The sequence below is a fragment of the Arachis stenosperma genome, chromosome 3, assembly GCF_014773155.1.
Source record: "Arachis stenosperma cultivar V10309 chromosome 3, arast.V10309.gnm1.PFL2, whole genome shotgun sequence".
Classification (NCBI taxonomy): Eukaryota; Viridiplantae; Streptophyta; class Magnoliopsida; order Fabales; family Fabaceae; genus Arachis; species Arachis stenosperma.
Genome location: NC_080379.1, coordinates 38,759,485 through 38,786,259, shown reverse-complemented (window position 1 = coordinate 38,786,259; position 26,775 = coordinate 38,759,485). Strand labels below are relative to the sequence as shown.

At 38.3% G+C, this 26,775-nt stretch overlaps 2 non-coding genes across 2 annotated transcripts; both read right to left on the bottom strand.

Moving 5' to 3' along the window:
- Positions 1-2,761: 2,761 nt before the first annotated feature.
- On the bottom strand, positions 2,762-2,869 carry LOC130972448 (small nucleolar RNA R71). The gene has a single exon (XR_009083615.1). It is a non-coding gene; the product is annotated as a small nucleolar RNA R71 (small nucleolar RNA).
- A 6,049-nt stretch (positions 2,870-8,918) lies between these two features.
- On the bottom strand, positions 8,919-9,026 carry LOC130971094 (small nucleolar RNA R71). Its single transcript, XR_009082327.1, has one exon. It is a non-coding gene; the product is annotated as a small nucleolar RNA R71 (small nucleolar RNA).
- Between the last annotated feature and the right edge of the window lie 17,749 nt (positions 9,027-26,775).

The following is a 26,775-nucleotide window of genomic DNA, read 5'->3' as shown; positions in this document are numbered from 1 at the left end:
AACATAGTCATTGGATACCAGCTGGAGTATATTCTCTTGGGTCTCTGATTCATGCGTTTGACTAGCATCTCCTGACAACAGAGCATTCAAATCAGTGAAATCAGAACCTTCGTGGTATAGGCTAGAAATAATTGGCAGCATTCCTGAGATCCAGAAAGTGTAAACCTTGTCTGTGGTATTCTGAGTAGGATCTGGGAGGGGATGACTGTGACAAACTTCAAACTCGCGACTGTTGGATGCAATGACAGTGCGCAAAAGGATCAATGGATCTTATTCCGACACAAGTGAGAACCGACAAATGATTAGCCCTGTGGTGAGAACCGTAGCCGGACTATTTTCACTGAGAGGACGGATGGTAGCCATTGACAACAGTGATCTACCAACTTATAGCTTGCCATGGAAGGGAGGATGCATAATTGGAGGAAGACAACAGGAAAGCAGAGATTCAGAAGCAACAAAGCATCTCCAAATGCTTATCTAAAATTCCCACCAATGAATTACATAAGTATCTTTATCTTATTTTATGTTTTATTTATCTGTTAATTATCAAAACCTCATAACCATTTGAATCCGCCTGACTGAGATTTACAAGATGACCATAGCTTGCTTCAAGCTGTCAATCTCCGTGGGATCGACCCTTACTCACGTAAGGTATTACTTGAATGACCCAGTGCACTTGCTGGTTAGTTGTACGGAGTTGTGAAAAGTGTGATCACAATTTCGTGCACCCAAGTTTTTGGCGCCGTTGTCGGGGATTGTGCGAGTTTGGACAACTAACGATTCATCTTGTTGCTTGGATTAGGTAATTTTATTTTATGTTTAAGCTCTCTTTTATTTTTATTTTCGAAAAAAATAAAAATAAAAATACAAAAAAATTTAATAAAATCATAAAAACCAAAAATATTGTGTTTCTTGTTTGAGTCTAGTGTTAAATTTTAAGTTTGGTGTCAATTACATGCTTTAATTTTTCTTAATTTTCAAAAACATATGCATTGTGTTCTTCATTGATCTTCAAGTTGTTCTTGATGATTTTCGTTGTTCTGATCTTTAAATTCTCCGATTTTGTGTCTTTTCTTGTTTTTCATATGCATTTTCAAATCCATAGTGTCTAAACATTAAAAATTTCTAAGTTTGGTGTCTTGCATATCTTTCTTTTCTTAAAAATTTTTAAAAATATGTTCTTGATGTTCATCATGATCTTCAAAGTGTTCTTGGTGTTCATCTTGACCTTCAAAGTGTTCTTGCATGCATTACTTGTTCTGATAATTTTTCATGTTTTGTGTCATTTTGTTGTTTTTCTCTCTCCTCATTAAAAAATAAATAAAAATATCTCTTTTCAAGTAAATAATACAGATAAATGAAGATTTAGAACATACAGCAGAGGAATCACAGAAAAAAAGCTGGGCGTTTAGAAAAATGCCCAGTAAGGAAGGAATTCTGGCGTTAAACGCCAGCCAGGGTATCTGGATGACACAGGGGAGGTAATTTCGTTTCAAATTCAAATTTTTTTCAAATTTTCATGTTTTAATTCTTGATTTTAAAATCTTATCTTTCTCTTTTAATGCTTTTGAAAAATTTAAAACTAATTTTTCAAAAAAAAATCTTTTTCTTAAATTTTCAAAAAAAAAAGAAAAAAAATCCTTGCTAACAATTAATGTTTTGATTCAAAAATTTCAAGTTTGTTACTTTCTTGTTAAGAAAGGTTCAATCTTTGAATTCTAGAATCATATCTTTTAGTTTCTTGTTAGTCAATTCATCAATTTTAAAAATCAAATCTTTTTAATTCCCTTTTTAATTTTCTTTTCAATTATATCTTTTCAATCATATCCTTTTTCAATCATATCTTTTTTTTTTAAATTTTAATTTTAAAATCTTTTTCTAACTCCTTATCTTTTTCAAAATTTATTTTCAAATCTTTTTCACTTCTCATTTTTGAAAATCACTAACCCCTTTTTCAAAAATCTTTTTAATTAACTAATTGTTTTAAATCCTAATTTTATGTTATTTCTTTTAAATTTTCGAAAACTCATTCTCTCTCATCTCTTTCTATTTATTTTATTTAATCGCTAACATTCCTCCTCCACTCATCTAAAAAAAATTTCGAACTCACCTCCTCTCTCTTCTTATTCTTCTACTCCTTTTCCTCTGACACATCAAGGAGTCTCTATACTGTGACATAGAGGATTCCACTACTCCCTTTTGTTCTCTTCTTTTACATATGAGTAGAAACAGGGATAAAAACATTCTTGTTGAAGCTGATCTTGAACCTTAAAGGACTTTGAAGAAGAAGCTAAGAGAAGCTAAAGTACAACACTCCGGAGAGGACCTCTTAGAGAATTTTGAAAAAGAAGTAGACATGGTAGCCGAATCCAACAACAATGCAAGAGATGCAAGGATGATGCTTGGTGACTATACTGCACCAACTTCCAACTTCTATGGAAGAAGCATCTCAATTCTTGCCATTGGAGCAAACAACTTTGAGCTTAAGCCTCAATTAGTTTCTCTAATGCAGCAAAATTGCAAGTTTCATGGACTTCCATCGGAAGATCCTCATCAGTTCTTAGCTGAATTCTTGCAAATCTGTGATACTGTTAAGACCAATGGGGTTGATCCCGAGGTCTACAAACTTATGCTTTTTCCCTTTGCTGTAAGAGACAGAGCTAGAACATGGTTAGACTCACAATCTAGAGAAAGCCTGAACTCTTGGGACAAGTTGGTCAATACTTTCTTGACCAAATTCTTTCCACCTCAAAAGATGAGCAAGCTTAGAGTTGAAGTCCAAACCTTCAAACAGAAGGAAGGTGAATCCCTCTATGAAACTTGGGAAAGATACAAGTAATTAACCAAAAGGTGTCCTTCTGACATGCTTCCAGAATGGAGCATCATATGTATATTCTATGATGGTCTATTTGAATTGTCTAAGATGTCATTGGACCATTCTGCTGGTGGATCTCTTCATCTGAAAACCCTTGCAAAAGCCTAGGAACTCATTGAGATGGTTGCAAATAACCAGTTCATGTACACTTCTGAAAGAAATCTTGTGAATAATGGGATGACTCAGAAGAAAAGAGTTCTTGAGATTGATACTCTGAATGCCATATTAGCTCAGAATAAAATATTGACTCAGCAAGTCAATATGATTTCTCAAAATCTGACTGGATTTCAAGCTACATCCGGCATTGCTAAAGAAGCCTCCTCTGAAGGAGAAGCTTATGACCCTGAGAATCCTGCAATGGAATATGTGAATTACATGGGAGAATCCTATGGAAACACCTATAATTCTTCATGGAAGAATCATCTAAATTTTTCATGGAAGGATCAACAGAAGCCTCAACAAGGCTTCAACAACAATAATGGTGGGAGAAATAAGTTTGGCAATAACAAACCTTTTCTATCATCTTCTCAGCAACAGACAGAGAATTCTGAGCAGAGCCTCTCTGGCCTAGCAAACATAGTCTCTGATCTATCTAAGGCCACTCTCAGTTTCATGACTGAAACAAGGTGCTCCATCAGAATTTTGGAGGGACAAGTGGGTCAGCTGAGTAAAAGAGTTTCTGAAACTCATCCTAGTACTTTCCCAAGTAATACAGAAGAGAATCCCAAAAGAGAGTGCAAGGCCATAACCACATCCAAAGTGGCCGAACCTGGAGAGAGTGAAAAGGCAGTGATTCCCAGTGAGGAAGACCTCAAGGGACGTCTACTGACCAATAAGGAGTTCCCTATTGAGGAACCAAAGGAATCTGAGGCTCATACATAGACCATAGAGATTCCACTGAACTTACTGTTGCCATTCATGAGCTCTGATGAATATTCTTCCTCTGAAGAGGGTGAAGACATTGTTGAAGAGCAAGTTGCTCTATATCTGGGAGCAATTATAAGCTGAATGCCAAGTTATTTGGTAATGAGACTTGGGAGGATGAACCTCCATTGCTTATCAATGAACTGAATACATGGATTCAGCAGACATTGGCTAAAAAAAATCAGATCCCAGAAAGTTCTTAATACCTTGCACCATAGGCACCATGACCTTTGAAAAGGCTCTGTGTGACCTGGGGTCAGGTATCAACCTCATGCCACTCTCTGTAATGGAGAAACTAGGGATCTTTAAGTACAAGCTGCAAGAATCTCACTAGAGATGGCAGACAAATCAATGAAATAAGCTTATGGACTTGTAGAGGATGTCTTAGTGAAGGTTGAAGGCCTTTACGTCCCTGCTGACTTCATAATCCTAGACACTGGGAAGGATGAGGATGAATCCATCATCCTTGAAAGACCCTTCCTAGCCACAGCAAGGGCTGTGATTGATGTGGACAGAGGAGAGTTAGTCCTGCAATTGAATGAGGATAACTTTGTGTTCAAGACTCAATGATCTTCTTCTGTAAACATGGAGAAGAAGCATGAAAAGCTTCTCTCAATACAGAGTCAGACAGATCCCCCACACTCAACTTCTAAGTTTGGTGTTGGGAGGCCACAACCATGCTCTGAGCATCTGTGAAGCTCTGTAAGAGCTTCCTGTCAAGCTATTGACATTAAAGAAGCGCTTATTGGGAGGCAACCCAATTTTATTTATCTATATTAATTACTTTTTCATTATATTTTCTAGTGTTAGTCTATGTCTTCTTTAGGTTGATGACCATGTGAAGTCACAAAAACAGCTACAAAATTAAAACAGGAATAAAAAACAGCATAAAAAATAGCACACCTTGGAGGACGAGCTAAACGCCAGTAAGGCTAGCAAAGTGGGCATTAAATGCCAGAAAAGGGTGTCTGGTGTTTGGCTAGCATTAAACGCCAGTAAGTGTAGCAGAATGAGCGTTTAACGCCGAGTCTGGCAGCATTCTAGGCGTTAAACGCTAGAACTGGCAGCCAGACTGGTGTTTAATTCCAGAAATGGGCAGTAGCCTGGCGTTCAACGCCAGAAATGCCACACCGAGGGCGTTTAAACGCTAAAAAGGTGCAGGGATGAGAAATTCTTGACACCTCAGGACTCGTAGACCCCACAGAATCCCTACCTACCTGATGAGCGGATAATTTATACACTTTTTGGCATTGTTTTTAGTATGTTTTTAGTATGATCTAGTTAATTTTTAGTATATTTTTATTAGTTTTTAGTTAAAATTCACTTTTCTGGACTTTACTATGAGTTTGTGTGTTTTTCTGTGATTTCAGGTATTTTCTGGCTGAAATTGAAGGTTCTGAGCAAAAATCTGATTCAGAGACTGAAAAAGACTGCAGATGCTGTTGGATTCTGACCTCCCTGCACTCGAAGTGGATTTTCTGGAGCTACAGAAGCCCAATTGGCGCGCTCTCAACGGCGTTGGAAAGTAGACATCCTGGGCTTTCCAGCAATATATGATAGTCCATACTTTGCCCAAGATTTGATGGCCCAAACCGGCGTTCAAAGTCACCTCAAGAAATTCCAGCGTTAAACGCCGGAACTGGCACCCAAATGGGAGTTAAACGCCCAAACTGGCATAAAAGCTGGCGTTTAACTCCAAGGAGAGTCTCTACAAGAAATTTCTTCATTGCTCAGCCCAAGCACACACCAAGTGGGCCCGGAAGTGGATTTTTATGTCATTTACTCATCTCTGTACACCCTAGGCTACTAGTTCTCTATAAGTAGGACCTTTTACTATTGTATTGGAGAGCTTTTGATCATGTTTTTATGATTGAACCCTCTTTGGGAGGCTGGCCATTCGGCCATGCCTAGACCTTGTTCTTATGTATTTTCAACGGTGGAGTTTCTACACACCATAGATTAAGGTGTGGAGCTCTGCTGTACCTCGAGTATTAATGCAATTACTATTGTTCTTCCATTCAATTCCGCTTGTTCTTTGTCCAAGATATCACTTGTTCTTCAACTTGATGAATGTGATGATCCGTGACACTCATCATCATTCTCACTCATGAACAAGGTGACTGACAACCACTTTTGTTCTACAAGCAACCAAGGCTCTAGTGAATATCTCTTGGATTCCTGATTGCACGATGCATGGTTGATCGCCTGACAACCGAGTGCTCGCCTGACAAACGAGCCAACCATTCCGTGAGATCAGAGTCTTCGTGGTATAGGCGAGAACTGATGGCGGCATTCAAGAGAATCCGGAAGGTCTAACCTTGTCTGTGGTATTCTGAGTAGGATTCAATGATTGAATGACTGTGACGTGCTTCAAACTCCTGAAGGCGGGGCATTAGTGACAGACGCAAAAGAATCACTGGATTCTATTCCGGCCTGATTGAGAACCGACAGATGGATAGCCGTGCCGTGACAGGGTGCGTTGAACATTTCGAATGAGAGGATGGGAGGTAGCCACTGACAACGGTGAAACCCTTGCATAAGCTTGCCATGGAAAGGAGTAAGAAGGATTGGATGAAGACAGTAGGAAAGCAGAGAGACGGAAGGGAAGGCATCTTCATGCGCTTATCTGAAGTTCCTACCAATGAATTACATAAGTATCACTATCTTTATCTTTTATGCTATTTTCGTTCATCACCATATACATTTGAGTCTGCCTGACTAAGATTTGCAAGATGACCATAGCTTGCTTCATACTAACAATCTCCGTGGGATCGACCCTTACTCACGTAAGGTATTACTTGGACGACCCAGTGCACTTGTTGGTTAGTTGTGCAAAGTTGTGTAATGCCATGGAATTGAACCACCAAGTTTTTGGAGTTCATGACCGGGGATTATGAGAGTTGTGAAAAGTATTGTTCACAATTTCGCGCACCAAGTTTTTGGCGCCGTTGCCGGGGATTGTTCAGTTTGGACAACTGACGGTACATCTTGTTGCTTAGATTAGGTATTTTTTTTTCGAAATTCTTGAAGATGAATTCTAGAGTTTCATGATGATTTGTTGAAATCTGGCTGGCTGAGAAGCCATGTCTAATCTCATTGGACCGAGGTTTCAACTTATCATCACAAGAGCTTTTTGATTTTTATCAATCTTGCTTTTGGGAGCAGTGATCTGCTAAGGCTTGGCTGGCCTTTGGCCATGTCTAGTATTTTGGACCGAAGCTTTCTTTGAAAGCTTGGCTGGCTGTGAAGCCATGTCTAATTCCTGGACCGGAGTCTTAGACTAGCACTGCACTGATTCCTGGAATTCTCATTAAGAATTTTGATACCTTTATTTTCTTCTTCCACTTAATTTTCGAAAAAGCACAAAAAAATTACAAAATCATAAAAATCAAAAATATTTTATGTTTCTTGTTTGGGTCTAGAGTCTCATGTTAAGTTTGGTGTCAATTGCATGTTTCTGTTCTTTTTGCATTCATGCATGTGTCTTCATTAATCTTCAAGTTGTTCTTGATGATTTTATTGCTCTAATCTTTGAATTCTTTTGACTTGAAGTGTTTATGTGTCTCATATAGTGTCAGTAGTATACAAACTGCTAAGTTTGGTGTCTTGCATGCATTGTTATTTGATTCTTGTTGCATTTTGATTATAAAAAAATCCAAAAATATTTTTAATTTGTGTCTTTTCAAGTCAATAATACCAAGAATTGAAGATTCAGAACATGCTGCAGAGGAATTATACAGAAAAAGCTGAGCATTCAAAAATGCCCAGTGAAGAAGACAGACTGGCGTTTAAACGCCAGCCAGGGTACTTGGTTGGGCGTTTAACGCCCAAAGAGGTAGCATTTTGGGCGTTAAACGCCAGAATGGAGGCCATTCTGGGCGTTTAACGCCAGGATGGTGCTAGGGGGAAGATTTTGTTTTCAAATCAATTTTTTTTAGTTTTTCAAAATCAAATCTTTTCCAAATCATATCTTCTCAATCAAATGTTTTCAAAATCAATTTCTTTCCTTTTTCAAAGATACTTACTAACAATTAATGATTTGATTGAACACCTCAAATTTGTTGCCTTTTCTGTTGAGAAAGGTTTAATGTTTGAATCATATCTTTTCTTGTTAGGCAAGTCATTGATTTTCAAAATCAAATTTTTAAAAAAATTTTTTTTTTCAAAACATATCTTTTAAAATTGTTTTCAAATCAAATTTTTCAATCATATCTTTTTAATCACATCTTTTTCAAAATCATGTTTTCAATCAAATCTTTTTAAACTTCTAATTTCAAAATCTTTTTCAAAAATCACTTGATTTCTTTTCCACTTGAATTTTCGAAAATTATCAATCAATTTTTTCAAAATGTTTTTGAAATCTCTTTAATTAATTTTCGAAAAATTCTCTTCCCTCCTTCTCACATCCTTCTATTTATGGAGTACTACTCCTTCTTAATGCACAATTCGAACTTTATCTCATCAAGTTCGAATTCTTCTACCTTCTTTCTTCTATTTTTTTTTCCTCTGACACCTCAAGGAATCTCTATACTGTGACATAGAGGATTCCACATCTTCTTGTTCTCTTCTCTTTCATATGAGCAGGAGCAGAGACAAATGCACTCTTGTTGAAGCTGACCCTGAACCTGAAAGGACCTTGAAGAGAAAGCTAAGAGAAGCCAAAGCACAACTCTCTTTAGAGGACCTGACCGAATTCTTCAAAGAAGAAGAACACATGGCAGCCGAAAACAACAACAATGCCAACAATGCAAGGAAGGTGCTGGGTGACTTTACTGCACCTACTCCCAACTTCTATGGGAGAAGCATCTCTATCCCTGCCATTGGAGCAAACAACTTTGAGCTTAAGCCTCAATTAGTTTCTCTAATGCAACAGAATTGCAAATTCCATGGACTTCCAATGGAAGATCCTCATCAGTTTTTAGCTGAGTTCTTGCAAATCTGTGACACAGTCAAGACTAATGGGGTTGACCCTGAGGTCTACAGACTGATGCTATTCCCTTTTGCTGTAAGAGACAGAGCTAGAATATGGTTGGATTCACAACCTAAAGATAGCCTGGACTCTTGGGAAAAGCTAGTCAATGCCTTCTTGGCAAAGTTCTTTCCACCTCAAAAATGGAGTAAGCTTAGAGTAGAAGTCCAAACATTCAGACAGAAGGATGGAGAATCCCTCTATGAAGCTTGGGAAAGATACAAACAATTAATCAGAAAATGTCCCTCAGACATGCTTTCTGAATGGAGCATCATAGGAATTTTCTATGATGGTCTCTCTGAACTATCCAAGATGTCTTTGGATAGCTCTGCTGGAGGATCTCTTCATCTGAAGAAGACGCCTACAGAGGCTCAGGAACTAATTGAGATGGTTGCAAATAACCAATTCATGTACACTTCTGAAAGGAATTATGTGAACAATGGGACAAATCAGAAGAAAGGAGTTCTTGAGATTGATACTATGAATGCCATTCTGGCTCAGAATAAGATATTGACTCAACAAGTCAATTTGATTTCTCAAAGTCTGTCTGGAATGCAAAAAGCACCCGGCAGTACTAAGGATGCTTCATCTGAGGAAGAAGCTTATGATCCTGAGAACCCTTCAATGGAAGAGGTGAATTACCTAGGAGAACCCTATGGAAACACCTATAATTCTTCATGGAGAAATCACCCAAATTTCTCATGGAAGAATCAAGAGAGACCTCAACAAGGTTTCAATAACAACAATGGTGGAAGAAACAGGTTTAGCAATGGCAAGCCTTTTCCATCATCTTCTCAGCAACAGACAGAGAGTTCTAAGCAGAATACCTCTGACTTAGCAATAATGGTCTCTGATCTAATCAAAACCACTCAAAGTTTCATGACTGAAACAAGGTCCTCCATTAGGAATTTGGAGGCACAAGTGGGACAGCTGAGCAAGAAAATTACTGAACTCCCTCCTAGTACTCTCCCAAGTAATACAGAAGAAAATCCAAAAGGAGAGTGCAAAGCCATAACCATGGCCGAATATGGAGAGGAAAAGAGAGGAGGTGGACGCCACTGAGGAAGACCTCAATGGGCGTGCACCAACCTCCTCTGAGTTCCCCAATGAGGAACCATGGGAATCTGAGGCTCAAAATGAGACCATAGAGATTCCATTGGACTTACTTCTGCCTTTCATGAGCTCTGATGAGTATTCTTCCTCTGAAGAGGATGAGTATGTCACTGAAGAGCAAGTTGCTAAATACCTTGGAGCAATCATGAAGCTAAATGACAAGTTATTTGGAAATGAGACTTGGGAAGATGAACCTCCTTTGCTCACCAAAGAACTGGATGACTTGTCTAGGCAGAAATTACCTCAAAAGAGACAAGATCCTGGGAAGTTTTCCATACCTTGTACCATAGGCACCATGACCTTCAAGAAGGCCTTGTGTGACTTAGGGTCAAGTGTGAACCTCATGCCTCTCTCTGTAATGGAGAAGCTAGGGATCTTTGAGGTGCAAGCTGCAAGAATCTCACTAGAGATGGCAGACAACTCAAGAAAACAAGCTCATGGACTTGTGGAGAATGTTTTGGTAAAAGTTGAAGACCATTACATCCCTACAGATTTCATAGTCCTAGAGACTGGGAAGTGCATGGATGAAACCATCATCCTTGGCAGACCCTTCCTAGCCACAGCAAAGGCTGTGATTGATGTTGATAGAGGTGAACTGATCATTCAAGTGAATGAAAAATCCTTGGTGTTTAAGGCTCAAGGATATCCCTCTGTCACCATGGAGAAGAAGCATGAAGAGCTTCTCTCAAAACAGAGCCAAACAGAGCCCCCACAGTCAAACTCTAAGTTTGGTGTTGGGAGGCCACAACCAAACTCTAAGTTTGGTGTTGAACCCCCACAGTCAAACTCTAAGTTTGGTGTTGGGAGGTTCCAACATTGCTCTGAGAAAATGTGAGGCTCCATGAGAGCCATCTGTCAAGCTAATGACATTAAAGAAGCGCTTGTTGGGAGGCAACCCAATGTTTTATAATTAACTATTTCCTTTTGTTATTTTATCTTTTTTTGTAGGTTGATGATCATGAGAAGTCACAAAATTAATGAAAAAAGCAAAAACAAAATGAAAAACAGGAAGAAAAACAGCACACCCTGGAGGAAGATGTTGCTGGCGTTTAAACGCCAGTGAGGTTAGCTGTTGGGCGTTTAACGCCCAGTCTGGCACCATTCTGGGCGTTTAACGCCAGAAAGGGGCACCAGACTGGCGTTAAACACCAGAAAAGGGCAAGAACCTGGCGTTAAACGCCAGGAATGGGCACCAGCCCGGGTTTTAACGCCAGAAATGGCTCAAAATGTGATTTTGAGCAACATTTGGTGCAGGGACGACTTTTCCTTGACACCACAGGATCTGTGGACCCCACAGGACCCCCACCTACCCCACCACCACTCTCTCTCTTCTTCCCCCATTCACCAATCACCTCAATACCTCTTCCCCAAAAACCCTTCACCTATCAAATCCCATCTTTCTCTTCACCACTCACATCCATCCTTCACAAAACCCCACCAACCTCACCCTTCAAATTCAAACCACTTTCCCTCCCAAACCCACCCATAATGGCCGAACTCCATCTCCTCTCTCTCCTATAAATACCCTTCTTCACTCCTTCATTTTTACACACCCTAAACACCACTTCTCCCCTTCTTTGGCCGAATACAAAGCCATCCCCTTCTCCCTCATTTCTCCTTCTTCTACTCTCTTCTTTCTTCTTTTGCTCGAGGACGAGCAAACATTTTAAGTTTGGTGTGGTAAAAGCACTGCTTTTTTGTTTTTCCATAACCATTTATGGCATCCAAGGCCGGAGAAACCTCTAGAAAGAGGAAAGGGAAGGCAAAAGCTTCCACCTCCGAGTCATGGGAGATGGATAGATTCATCTCAAGAGTGCATCAAGACCACTTCTATGAAGTTGTGGCCTTGAAGAAGGTGATCCCCGAGGTCCCCTTTTCACTCAAAAGGGGTGAATATCCGGAGATCCGCCATGAGATCCGAAGAAGAGGTTGGGAAGTGCTTACCAACCCCATTCAACAAGTCGGAATCTTAATGGTTCAGGAGTTCTATGCCAATGCATGGATCACCAAGAACCATGATCAAAGTATGAACCCGAATCCAAAGAATTATCTTACTATGGTTCGGGGGAAATACTTGGATTTTAGTCCGGAAAGTGTAAGGTTGGCATTCAATTTGGCCATGATGCAAGGAGATGAACATCCTTACACTAGAAGGGTCAACTTTGATCAAAGGTTGGACCAAGTCCTCACAGTCATATGTGAAGAGGGCGCACAATGGAAGAGAGATTCAAGAGGCAAGCCGGTTCAATTGAGAAGGCATGACCTCAAACCCGTGGCTAAAGGATGGTTGGAGTTCATCCAACGCTCAATCATTCCCACTAGCAACCGGTCCGAAGTTACTCTAGACCGGGCCATCATGATTCATAGCATCATGATTGGAGAAGAAGTGGAAGTTCATGAGGTTATAGCCCAAGAACTCTATAAAGTGGCGGACAAGTCTTCCACCTTGGCAAGGCTAGCCTTCCCTCATCTCATTTGTCACCTCTGTTATTCAGTTGGAGTTGACATAGAAGGAGACACCCCCATTGATGAGGACAAGCCCATCACCAAGAAAAGGATGGAGCACACAAGAGACCCCTCTCATCATGAGATCCCTGAGATGCCTCAAGGGATGCACTTTCCTCCACAAAACTATTGGGAGCAACTGAACACCTCCCTAGGAGAACTAAGTTCCAACATGGGATAACTAAGGGTGGAGCATCAAGAACACTCCATCATCCTCCATGAAATTAGAGAAGATCAAAGAATCATGAGGGAGGAGCAACAAAGACAACGAAGAGACATTGAGGAGCTCAAGCACTCCATAGGATCTTCAAGAGGAAGAAAGAGCCGCCATCACTAAGGTGGACCCGTTCTTTAATTTCCTTGTTCTTTATTCTTCTGTTTTTCGAATTTTATGCTTATGTTTATCCATGTTTGTGTCTTGTGATCACTAGTGTCTTAGTGTCTATGCCTTAAAGTTATGAATGTCCTATGAATCCATCACCTTTCTTGAATTAAAACGTGCTTAATTGAGAAAAAAGGAAAGAATTGCATGAATTTTGAATTTTATAATAGTTTAATTATTTTGATGTGGTGGCAATACTCTTGTTCTCTGAATGTATGCTTAAACAGTGCATATATATCTTGAATTTGTGGTTCATGAAGGTTGGCTCTTGAAAGAATGATGAAAAAGGAGACATGTTACTGAGGATCTGAAAAATTATTAAAAATGATTCTTGAAGCAAGAAAAAGCAGTGAATACAAAAAAAAAAAAGGGAGGCGAAAAAAAAAAGAAAAAAAAAACCGAAAAAAAAAGAGAGAAAAGAGAAAAAGAAAGAAAAAGAAAGAATAAAGTTGTGATCCAAGGCAAAAAGAGTGTGCTTAAGAACCCTGGACACCTCTAATTGGGGACTTTAGCAAAGCTGAGTCACAATCTGAAAAGGTTCACCCAATTATGTGTCTGTGGCATGTATGTATCCGGTGGTAATACTGGAAGACAGAGTGCTTTGGGCCACGGCCAAGACTCATAAAGTAGCTGTGTTCAAGAATCATCATACTTAACTAGGAGAATCAATAACACTATCTGGATTCTGAGTTCCTAAAGAAGCCAACCATTCTGAATTTCAAAGGATAGAGTGAGATGCCAAAACTGTTCAGAGGCAAAAAGCTAAAAGCCCCGCTCATCTAATTAATACTGATCTTCATAGATATTTTTGGAATTCATTGCATATTCTCTTCTTTTTATCTTATTTGATTTTCAGTTGCTTGAGGACAAGCAACAATTTAAGTTTGGTGTTGTGATGAGCGGATAATTTATACACTTTTTGGCATTGTTTTTAGTATGTTTTTAGTATGATCTAGTTAATTTTTAGTATATTTTTATTAGTTTTTAGTTAAAATTCACTTTTCTGGACTTTACTATGAGTTTGTGTGTTTTTCTGTGATTTCAGATATTTTCTGGCTGAAATTGAAGGTTCTGAGCAAAAATCTGATTCAGAGACTGAAAAGGACTGCAGATGCTGTTGGATTCTGACCTCCCTGCACTCGAAGTGGATTTTCTGGAGCTACAGAAGCCCAATTGGCGCGCTCTCAACGGCGTTGGAAAGTAGACATCCTGGGCTTTCCAGCAATATATGATAGTCCATACTTTGCCCAAGATTTGATGGCCCAAACCGGCGTTCAAAGTCACCTCAAGAAATTCCAGCGTTAAACGCCGGAACTGGCACCCAAATGGGAGTTAAACGCCCAAACTGGCATAAAAGCTGGCGTTTAACTCCAAGGAGAGTCTCTACACGAAATTTCTTCATTGCTCAGCCCAAGCACACACCAAGTGGGCCCGGAAGTGGATTTTTATGTCATTTACTCATCTCTGTACACCCTAGGCTACTAGTTCTCTATAAGTAGGACCTTTTACTATTGTATTGGAGAGCTTTTGATCATGTTTTTATGATTGAACCCTCTTTGGGAGGCTGGCCATTCGGCCATGCCTAGACCTTGTTCTTATGTATTTTCAACGGTGGAGTTTCTACACACCATAGATTAAGGTGTGGAGCTCTGCTGTACCTCGAGTATTAATGCAATTACTATTGTTCTTCCATTCAATTCCGTTTGTTCTTTGTCCAAGATATCACTTGTTCTTCAACTTGATGAATGTGATGATCCGTGACACTCATCATCATTCTCACTCATGAACAAGGTGACTGACAACCACTTTTGTTCTACAAGCAACCAAGGCTCTAGTGAATATCTCTTGGATTCCTGATTGCACGATGCATGGTTGATCGCCTGACAACCGAGTGCTCGCCTGACAAACGAGCCAACCATTCCGTGAGATCAGAGTCTTCGTGGTATAGGCGAGAACTGATGGCGGCATTCAAGAGAATCCGGAAGGTCTAACCTTGTCTGTGGTATTCTGAGTAGGATTCAATGATTGAATGACTGTGACGTGCTTCAAACTCCTGAAGGCGGGGCGTTAGTGACAGACGCAAAAGAATCACTGGATTCTATTCCGGCCTGATTGAGAACCGACAGATGGATAGCCGTGCCGTGACAGGGTACGTTGAACATTTCGAATGAGAGGATGGGAGGTAGCCACTGACAACGGTGAAACCCTTGCATAAGCTTGCCATGGAAAGGAGTAAGAAGGATTGGATGAAGACAGTAGGAAAGCAGAGAGACGGAAGGGAAGGCATCTTCATGCGCTTATCTGAAGTTCCTACCAATGAATTACATAAGTATCACTATCTTTATCTTTTATGCTATTTTCGTTCATCACCATATACATTTGAGTCTGCCTGACTAAGATTTGCAAGATGACCATAGCTTGCTTCATACTAACAATCTCCGTGGGATCGACCCTTACTCACGTAAGGTATTACTTGGACGATCCAGTGCACTTGCTGGTTAGTTGTGCGAAGTTGTGTAATGCCATGGAATTGAACCACCAAGTTTTTGGAGTTCATGACCGGGGATTATGAGAGTTGTGAAAAGTATTGTTCACAATTTCGCGCACCACTACCCCAACTCATTCTCACTCCTCTTCACACCTTTCCATAACACCCTTCCCCAAACACCATTCACCTATCAAATTCTACCCTCTTCCCCATAACATCTTTACCACTCACATCCATCCACTATTTCCCATCATACAATCCACCTACCCCCACCCACTCAAATTCAAAGAATTTCCCTCCTAAACCCAGCCCCTAGCACACGGATTCCCTGTCTCCCTTACCCTATATATACCCCTCATCACTCCTTCACTTTCACACATCATAACCACCCAAAACCCCCCTTGGCCGAACCATTCACACACCTCTATCTCCTCTATCTCTTCATCCTCTAATCCTTTCTTTCTTCTTTTGCTCAAGGACGAGCAAACCTTTTACGTTTGGTGTGGAAAAAAGCTTTGCTTTTTATTTTTCCATAACAATTAATGGAATCTAAGGCCAGAGAAACCTCTAGGAAGAGGAAAGGGAAGGTAGTTGCTTCCAACTTCGAGTCATAGGAGATGGAGAGATTCATCTCAAAAGCCATCACTAGAAAGAGGATGGAGCAAACAAGAGAGCCCACTCATGGACCTCAACAAAAGCATGAGAAAGTCCCTCATCAAGAAGTCCCTGAGATGCCTCAAGGGATGTATTTTCCTCCACACAACTATTGGGAGCAACTCAACACCTCTTTAGGAGAATTGAGCTCCAACATGGAGCAACTGAGACTGGAGCACCAAGAGCACTCCATCATCCTCCATAAAATCAGAGAAGATCAATGAGCCATGAGGGAGGAGCAACAAAGGCAAGGAAGAGATATTGAGGAGCTAAAGCACTCCATAGGATCTTCAAGAGGAAGAACTAGCCGCCATCACTAAGGTAGACCTGTTCTTTAATTTCCTTGTTCTTATTTTTCTGTTTTTCGGTTTCCTATGCTTAATGTTTTGTCTATGTTTGTGTCTTTATTACATGATCATTAGTGTCTAGTGTCTATGTCTTAAAGCTATGAGTGTTCCATGAATCCTTCACCTTTCTTAAATGAAAAATGTTTCTATTTGCAAAAGAACAAGAAGTACATGAATTTCGAATTCTATCTTGAAATTAGTTTAATTATTTTGATGTGGTGGCAATAATTTTTGTTTTCTGACTGAATGCTTGAATAGTGCATATTTTTTATAGTGAATTTTATGAATGTTAAAATTGTTGGCTCTTGAAAGAATAATGAAAAAAGAGAAATGTTATTGATAATTTGAAAAATCATAAAATTGATTCTTGAAGCAAGAAAAAGCAGTAAAAAATACAAAGCTTGCGAAAAAAATTAGGCAAAAAAAAGAGAAAAATAGAAAAAAAGAAAGAAAAAGAAAAAGCAAGCAGAAAAAGCTAATAGCCCTTTAAACCAAAAAGCAAGGGTAAAAAGGATCCAAGGCTTTGAGCATCAGTGGATAGGAGGGCCCAAATGAATAAAATCCTGGCTTAAGCGGCTAATTCAAGCTGTCCCTAGCCATGTGCTTGTGTCATGAAGGTCCAAGTGAAAAGCTTGAGACTAAGTGGTTAAAGTCATGATCCAAAGTAAAAGAGTGTGCTTAAGAACTCTGGACACCTCTAACTGGGGACTCTAGCAAAGCTGAGTCACAATCTGAAAAGGTTCACCCAGTTATGTGTCTGTGGCATTTATGTATCCGGTGGTAATACTGGAAAACAAGATACTTAGGGTCACGGCAAGACTCATAAGTAGCTGTGTTCAAGAATCAACATACTGAACTAGGAGAATCAATAACACTATCTTAATTCTGAGTTCCTATAGATGCCAATCATTCTGAATTTCAAAGGATAAAGTGAGATGCCAAAACTGTTCAGAAGCAAAAAGCTACTAGTCCCGCTCATCTAATTGGAACTAAGCTTCATTGATATTTTGGAATTTATTGTATATTCTCTTCTTTTTATCCTATTTTATTTTCAGTTGCATGGGGACAAGCAACAATTTAAGTTTAGTGTTGTGATGAGCAGATAATTTATACGTTTTTTGGCATTGTTTTTAGGTAATTTCTAGTATGTTTTAGTTACTTTTTAGTATATTTTTGTTAGTTTTTATGCAAAATTTACATTTCTAGACTTTACTATGAATTTTTGTGTTTTTCTTTGATTTCAGGTATTTTTTGGCTAAAATTGAGGGACCTGAGCAAAAATCTGATTCAGAGGCTGAGAAAGGACTGTAGATGCTGTTGGATTCTGAACTCCCAATTGGTGTGCTCTCACTTGTGTTGGAAAGTAGACATCTTGGGCTTTCTAGCAATGTATAATAGTCTATACTTTGCCCGAGACTTGATGGCCCAAACTGGCATCCAAACGGCCACCAGAGACTTTTTCTGGCGTAAAACGCCAGAACTAGCACCAAAGCTGGAGTTAAACGCCCAAACTGGCACCCAAGCTGGAGTTTAACTCCAAGGATGGGCTATGCATGTGAAAGCTTCAAAGCTCAGCCCAAGCACACACCAAGTGGGCCCCAGAAGTGGATTTCTGCACTATTTACTTATTTTCTGTAAACCTAGTTTACTAGTTTAGTATAAATAGCACGTTTTATTATTGTATGGGGGTCTTCTTCCCCTGTTTTCGAATTCTTATGCCATTTGGGAGTCTAGCCATTCGGCCATGCCTAGACCTTTTGTTCTTATGTATTTTCAATGGTGGAGTTTCTACACCTCATAGATTAAAGTGAGGAGCTCTGCTGTTCCTCAAAAATTAATGCAAGTACTATTGTTTTTCTTTCAATTCACGCCTACTTCTTCTCCAAGATATACTCTCGTACTTAATTCCGTTAAGTCAGACTGAAGGGATGATCCGTGACAATCACCCACTATCTTCAGTACTCGCTTAGCCAAGATCTACGTGCCTGGCAACCACAAACGGTCTACATGATGTTCAACGTAGTCATTGGACACCAGCTGGAGTATATTCTCTTGGGTCTCTGATCCATGTCTTTGACTAGCATCTCCTGACAACAGAGCATTCAAATCAGTGAGATCAGAACCTTTGTGGTATAGGCTAGAAACAATTGGCAGCATTTCTGAGATCCAGAAAGTCTAAACCTTGTCTGTGGTATTCTGAGTAGGATCTGGGAGGGGATGACTGTGACGAGCTTCAAAGTCGCGACTGTTGGGCGTAGTGACAGTGTGCAAAAGGATCAATGGATCTTATTCCGACACAAGTGAGAACCGACAGATGATTAGCCCTGTGGTGAGAGCCGTAGTCGGACCATTTTCACTAAGAGGACGGATGATAGCCATCGACAACGGTGATCCACCAACTTACAGCTTGCCATGGAAGGGAGGATGCATAATTGGAGGAAGATAACAGGAAAGCAGAGATTCAGAAGCAACAAAGCATCTTCAAACGCTTATCTGAAATTTCCACCAATGAATTACATAAGTATCTTTATCTTATTTTATGTTTTATTTATCTGTTAATTATCAAAACATCATAACCATTTGAATCCGCCTGACTGAGATTTACAAGATAACCATAGCTTGCTTCAAGCCGTCAATTTCCGTGGGATCGACCCTTACTCACGTAAGATATTTCTTGGACGACCCAGTGCACTTGTTGGTTAGTTGTGTGGAGTTGTGAAAAGTGTGATCACAATTTCGTGCACCACCCGCCAACAGATCTTCTGTTTTAGCAACAGGTTCAGGAATCCTCGGCGAGGAGCCGCGACTAATCCACAAGGTTTTACATATATATGTAATCGTATTTTTAGTTTTTGGTTTAATCTTTGATTTTATTTTCCCCTTGCCCTTGATGTTTTAAAGTGTATTTTTATAGAGGGGTAGGTTTATAGTTGAGTCTTGCATGAATTATTATTATGTATTAATAATAGTTATGTGAGTGGTGCACGAAATTGCAATCACACTTTTGCAATTCCGCACAACTAACCAGCAAGTGCACTGGGTTGTCCAAGTAATACCTTACGTGAGTAAGGGTCGATCCCACGGAGATTGTCGGCTTGAAGCAAGCTATGGTTATCTTGTAACTCTTAGTCAGGATATCAATAATTATCAGGGTTGATTGTGAAAGGTAAAAGAACATGAAATAAGTACTTGTTTTGCAGTAATGGAGATCAGGTTGAGGTTTTGGAGATGCTCTATCTTCTGAATCTCTGCTTTCCTACTGTCTTCTTCTTCATGCACGTAAGGCTTCTTCCATGGCAAGCTGTATGTAGGGTTTCACCGTTGTCAATGGCTACCTCCCATCCTCTCAGTGAAAATGTTCAACGCGCTCTGTCACAGCACGGCTAATCATCTGTCGGTTCTCAATCAGGTTGGAATAGAATCCAGTGATTCTTTTGCGTCTGTCACTAACGCCCAGCCTTCAGGAGTTTGAAGCTCGTCACATTCATTCAATCATTGAATCCTACTCAAAATACCACAGACAAGGTTTAGACCTTCCGGATTCTCTTGAATGCCGCCATCGATTCTAGCTTATACCACGAAGATTCTGATTGAAGAATCCAAGAGATATCTACTCAATCTAAGGTAGAACGGAGGTGGTTGTCAGGCACACATTCATAGGTGAGAATGATGATGAGTGTCACGGATCATCACATTCATCAAGTTTAGGAACAAGTGATATCTTAGAATAGAAGCAAGCGTGATTGAATGAAAAATAGTAGTAATTGCATTAATCCATCAAGACACAGCAGAGCTCCTCACCTCCAACCATGGGGTTTAGAGACTCATGCCGTAGAAGATACAATAAGAAACGTGTAATGTGTCATGAGGTGAAGATACAATGTCAAAAGATCCTATTAATAGTGAACTAGTAACCTAGGGTATACAGAAATGAGTAAATGACGTAAAAATCCACTTCCGGGGTCCACTTGGTGTGTGCTTGGGCTGAGTATTGAAGCTTTCATGTGTAGAGACTTTTTCTGGAGTTAAACGCCAGCTTTTATGCCAGTTTGGGCGTTTAACTCCAATTTTTGTGCCAGTTCCGGCGTTAAACGCCGGGAATTCTGAAGCTGATTTGCAACGCCGGTTTGGGCCATCAAATCTCGGGCAAAGTATGAACTATTATACATTGCTGGAAAGCCCAGGATGTCTACTTTTCAACGCAATTGAGAGAGCGCCAATTGGGCTTCTGTAGCTCCAGAAAATCTACTTCGAGTGCAGGGAGGTCAGAATCCAACAGCATTTGCAGTCCTTGTCAGCCTCTGAATCAGATTTTTGCTCAGGTCCCTCAATTTCAGCCAGAAAATACCTAAAATCACAGAAAAATACACAAACTCATAGTAAAGCCCAAAAAAATAAATTTTAACTAAAAACTAATAAAAATGTAATAAAAACTAACTAAAATATACTAAAAACAATGCCAAAAAGCGTATAAATTATCCGCTCATCAGTGAGTATATGTTTATCTGACATAGTTGAGCTTGAGGTATATATCAAAATAAAAAGAATTTTGTTTTTCTGAAAAACTATCGACAAGTTAACATGTAGAAACTCAATATTAAATAGCTGACAAAAGGATAACGCCTTATCTTTAGTACGATCAAGACGTGCTAAAATTTAGGGTGTTACACATTCAGGTACCTGAAAATTCTGAAAATGATGAGATCTCAATAAATTATGTCTTTACAGGAGAAAAATGAGACCTGAAAAGGACAATTATCAGTGAAATATTTGCAGATAATGTGGCATTAAATATCATGCATGAAAGTAAAGATCTTGAGCTAAGAACAATCGAAGAATGTCAACAAAGGAATGATTGTCCAAAAATAAAAGAAGCTATGAAGGCTGAATTAGACTCACTTGCAAAACATGAAGTTTTTGGACCTGTAGTCCGTATAGCAGAAGATGTAAAACTTGTTGGATACAGATGGATATTTGTGAGAAAACAAAATGAGAAAAATGAAGTTGTATGCTATAAAACTCAACTTGTGGCACAAGGTTTCTTCACAAAGGCCCGGTATAGATTATGAATAAACATATTTCCCTGTAATGGATACAAATAACATTGCATTATTTAGCCAGTTTGTCCGCATATGATAAACTACGTATGCATTTAATGGATGTGGTAACAGCCTACTTATATAGTTCATTAGATCGTGGTATCTGTATGAAAGTTCCTGAATGACTAAAGATATCTAAACCATCCAATGAATGTTCACAGGGGTTATTGATGAGCGGATATTTTATACGCTTTTTTTGGGGTTTTTTCATGTAGATTTTAGCATGTTTTAATTCGTTTTTAATATAATTTTATTAGTTTTTAAGCAAAAATCTTATTTCTGGACTTTACTATAAATTTGTGTATTTTTCTGTGATTTCAAATATTTTCTGGCTGAAATTGAGGGAGCTGAGCAAAAATCTGATTTAGGCTGAAAAAGGACTGCTGATGTTGTTGGATTCTGACCTCCTTGCACTCGGAATGAATTTTTTGGAGCTACAGAAGTCCAATTGGCGCGCTCTCAATTGGGTTGGAAAGTAGACATCCAGGGCTTTCCAGCAATATATAATAGTCCATACTTTGCGCGAAGATAGATGACGTAAACTGACGTTCAACGCCAGTTTCATGTTGCAGTCTGGCGTCCAGCGCCAAAAACAGGTTACAAGTTGGAGTTCAACGCTAAAAACACGTTACAACTTGGCGTTCAACTCCAGAAACAATCCAGGCACATGAAAAGCTTAAGTCTCATCCCCAGCACACACCAAGTGGGCCCCAGAAGTGGATTTCTGCAACAATTATCTTAGTCTACTCATTTTCTGTAAACCTAGGTTACTAGTTTAGTATTTAAACAACTTTTAGAGACTTATTTTGTATCTCATGACATTTTTAGATCTGAATTTTATACTCTTTGACGGCATGAGTCTCTAAACTCCATTGTTGGGGGTGAGGAGCTCTGCAACATCTCGATGAATTAATGCAATTACTTCTGTTTTCCATTCAAACACGCTTGTTCTTATCTAAGATGTTCATTCGCGCTTAACTATGAAGAAGGTATCATCTGTGACACTCATCACCTTCCTCAATTCATGAACGTGTGCTTGACAACCACATCCGTTCTACATCAGATTGAATGAGTATCTTTTAGATTCCTTAATCAGAATCTTCGTGGTATAAGCTGGAATTGATAGCGGCATTCATGAGAATCCGGAAAGTCTAAACCTTGTCTGTGGTATTCCGAGTAGGATTCTGGGATTGGATGACTGTGACGAGCTTCAAACTCGCGAGTGTTGGGCGTGATGACAAACGCAAACGAATCAATGGATTCTATTCTAACATGATCGAGAACCAGCAGCTGATTAGCCGTGCTGTGACAGAGCATTTGGACCATTTTCACTGAGAGGATGGAAAGTAGCCATTGACAACGGTGACACCCTACGTATAGCTTGCCATGGAAGGAGCCTTGCGTGTGGGAAGAGGAATACAAGAGGAAAGCTTAAATGAGAAGGACAAAGCATCTCCAAAACTCCAACATATTCTCCATTATTGCATAACAAGTAATTATTAAACGCTCTTTTATTTTTCTAATAATTCATACTGATAATTATAATTGATATCCTGACTAAGAATAATAAAATAAACATAGCTTGCTTCAAACCAATAATCTCCGTGGGATCGACCCTTACTCACGTAAGGTATTACTTGGACGACCCAGTGCACTTGCTGGTTAGTGGTACGAAATCATAAGAAATCTTGATTTTGATATTGGGATTATAATTTCGTGCACCAGTTATACACAGTCAAATTGCAAAGATCTTTATATAGTCTAAAGCAATCTGGACGAATGTGGTATAATCGTCTTATTGAGTATCTGGTAAAAAATGGATTCAAGAATGATAATATCTACCCATGTATTTTCATAAAGAAATCTGTATCTGGATTCATTATAATCGCTGTGTACATTGATGATTTAAATATCACTGGAACTCCTGAAGAGATTCCAACAATTATAAAAGCTCTAAAAGAAGAGTTTGAGATGAAAGATCTTGAAAAGACTAAATTTTGTCTCGGCCTGCAGATCGAGCATACAAAAAATAAGATCTTTATTCATCAAACAATATACACAGAAAAGATCTTAAAGAGATTTTATATAGATAAGTCACATCCATTAAGAACCCCAATGATCGTAAGGTCTTTGAATGTGGAAAAAGATCAATTCTGTCTTAAAGAAAAAAAATAAAGATATCCTTGGTCTTGAAGTACCATATCTTAGTGCCATTGGAGTGCTAATGTATCTTGCTAATAATACATGACCCAGTATATCATTTGCTGTGAATTTATTAGCAAGATATAGTTCCTCTCCAACCAGAAGACATTGGAATGGAATCAAACAAATCTTTCGATATCTTTATAGAACAGTTGATATGAGATTGTTTTATCTATATGGATCCAAGTCACAACTAGTTGGCTATGCCGATATAGGATACTTGTCTGACCCACACAAAGGGAGATCTCAAATAGGATATCTGTTCACATATGGTGGTACAGCTATATCATGGAGGTCCACGAAACAGACGATTACAGCAACATCCTTTAATCATGCTGAAATACTAGCAATACATGAAGCTAGTCGCAAGTGTTTTTGGTTCAGGAGTTCAATCCAATATATTCTGTCATCATGTTGATTGATTGATCATAAGATAGCTCCAACCGTTCTGTTTGAAAATAATACAGCATGAACTGCTCAACTTAAGAGTGGATACATCAAAGGTGATAGAGCAAAATATATTTGTCCCAAATTCTTCTTCACTCATGACCTTTAAAATCAAGGAACAATTGATATCCAACAAACCCGCTCAAGTGATAATCTGGCAGATTTATTTACAAAGTCACTCCCAAAATCTTCCTTTGAAAAATTGGTACATCAGATTGAGATGCGCCGATTTCGAGATATTAAATAATGTCGATAAGAGGGAGAGACTGTACTCTTTTTCCCTTGATCAGGTTTTTTCCCATTTGGTTTTTCTTGACAAGGTTTTTAATGAGGCAATCCCCATCACAAAAGATTTTATACTCTTTTTCTTTCACTAAAGTTTTTTTTTCTATTGGATTTTTTTTAGTACGATTTTAATGAGGTATAATCCTAAATGGTCATTCAAAGAGGAGTGTTGTAATAATTATGAGATGGATTCCCATTTAACATGGGCGGCTCAGCTTTTTCATAGTGAATGCCATGTTACCAAGGAAAATTATATTTAATGAAATTAAAAAAAAGAAGACTCTATACATGTATAAATATGAGTTTGTTCTGAAGCAATACACACTACAATAACATATAAAATTCTCTCTCTTTCTATATTTCTCCGTGGGTTTTAAGTTGCAATACATATATAATACTAGTAAATATATGAATTACTTCTATTATTATAGTGAGATAATTATATTGATGAATATCAATACTAAAGTCTTTTGTTTACACTTCTTTATTTTATATTTATTATATCTTTTTTATTTATTTATTTTACAACATGCTTTATTTTTTTACTAATGTTGATCCTACTTTTTTATTTTCGTTTTTTAATTCATTTTCCTCTACTATTGTTTTTCTTGCTCGTCCTTTTTTTTCTTTACTTTTCTTTATTGCTTAGCTCTATATTTTTTACCCATTTTATTTTTTTAGATAACAAAAACAAAAAGAAAGTAAAAGAAGAAAAAGAAGAGGGAAAAAAACAACCAAAAAAAAAGGAAAAAGAAAAACAAATATTTTTTAAAAAAATGTTTATAAACAAAATAAATAAAACAAAAATATAAAATTCTTATGTTTTCTTTCACAAATTCTATATTTTATTTCAAAAAGTTTTGTGTTTATGTTCTGAATATTTGTCACAAAAAAAATTTTAACTAAAAAAATAAAAAACACAATACCTTTAGTAAAAAATACTACAATTTATGAATATGAACATAAAATAAAAAACACAAGTTTTTAACTACAAAACATAAAAATTTTTGCACACAAACATAAATTTCATTAAAAAAAACTCATTATATACCCAAATTATTTGTGTTTACTTTTTATATTTCTATCCAATTTTTTTGTGTTTATCATCAAAATGGAGGTAAAAAATGCTTAATTTTTGTGTTTTTTGAAATTATATATATATATATATATATATATATATATTTTTTTTTTTAAAATAAGGATCTCAACACAATATAGTGGAACAAACTAACCTGACAATACACCAATCCAAAATTAGAGAACTAACACAACAACACAAAAAAGAATCACATGTCATCTCCGGCATAGCCATCAACAACTAAACGGATCCACCCCTTTTCACCCGTTATAGCTCATCACGGTCATGCTGATAATATCTTCCGCACATTTGTTTTTATTCTGAAAAATTCTTCTATTTCTTTTCAACCAAATGTTCCAAAGAATCGCGTAAAAGCATCTCAACCGTTGCTCTCTATCAGCCTTCCTCCTCGGTTCCTCTGTCCAACAAAGGAAATGTTCTTTCATCGACCCCGGAAAAGACCACTGTCGGCTAATTTCCGATAACCAAACATTCTAAACTTGCCAAGCAAATACACAGCCTAAAAACAAGTCGTATATATGTTTCACATCATTATTACATAATACACATATGTTATCTTCCCAGCTGATAATCTCAAGACGGCTTAATCTTTCTTTATATTTATTACTCGTTTGTTACAAAATAGGTTGTCCAAAAATTTAAAATGAGAAGCACAGAAATATTAGTAATAAAAAATAAATTTATAAAGTAAACACATAAATGTGTGAAATGAAAGACAAAATATAGTTAGATTAAACAAATTATAGAAATTCTTAACTGCAAAACATAAACTTTTTACAGCACATACGTAACAATTTCTTTAAAAAAAATTATCTCCACAAGGTATATATATATCTCAAATATGGAATTTAAAAGTTTTCTATTTTGTGTTTTATTTTATTCTAAAATTTTGTGTTTATTGGACGAATGTCCACCCGCCCGCCCTTCAGCACTTCGATCGCCTGCCGCTCCCCCAGGACAGATAGAAGCCTAGGCCACACGTACCCTTCCACCAGCGGCGGACCGCCCCCTCCTTTGAGGCTCGCCTACTCCCTGCCCTGCCCTCACACCTCTGCCTTGTCCTCTATTAACGAATGGCCTACTCAATAGCCACGACTGCCCCTCCTTACTAACGGATTGCTGTCTCGGCCAACCGGCCGCCCCTTCATTGAAAATGGACCATCATTACTAGAAAACTACTTATTACAAATGGATATTTTCGACAGATTTTATCCCATGAAAATACAGACAGATTTTGCAAGGGAATTTTCATCGAAAATAAAAAAAAATGAATTAGCATGAATTACAAAAGGAAAAGAAAATCTGTCGATAATTCTGTCCAAAAAATTAGTGTTTTTTATGGAAGATAATTACCACGAGAAAATTCGTATGTATTTAAATGGACAA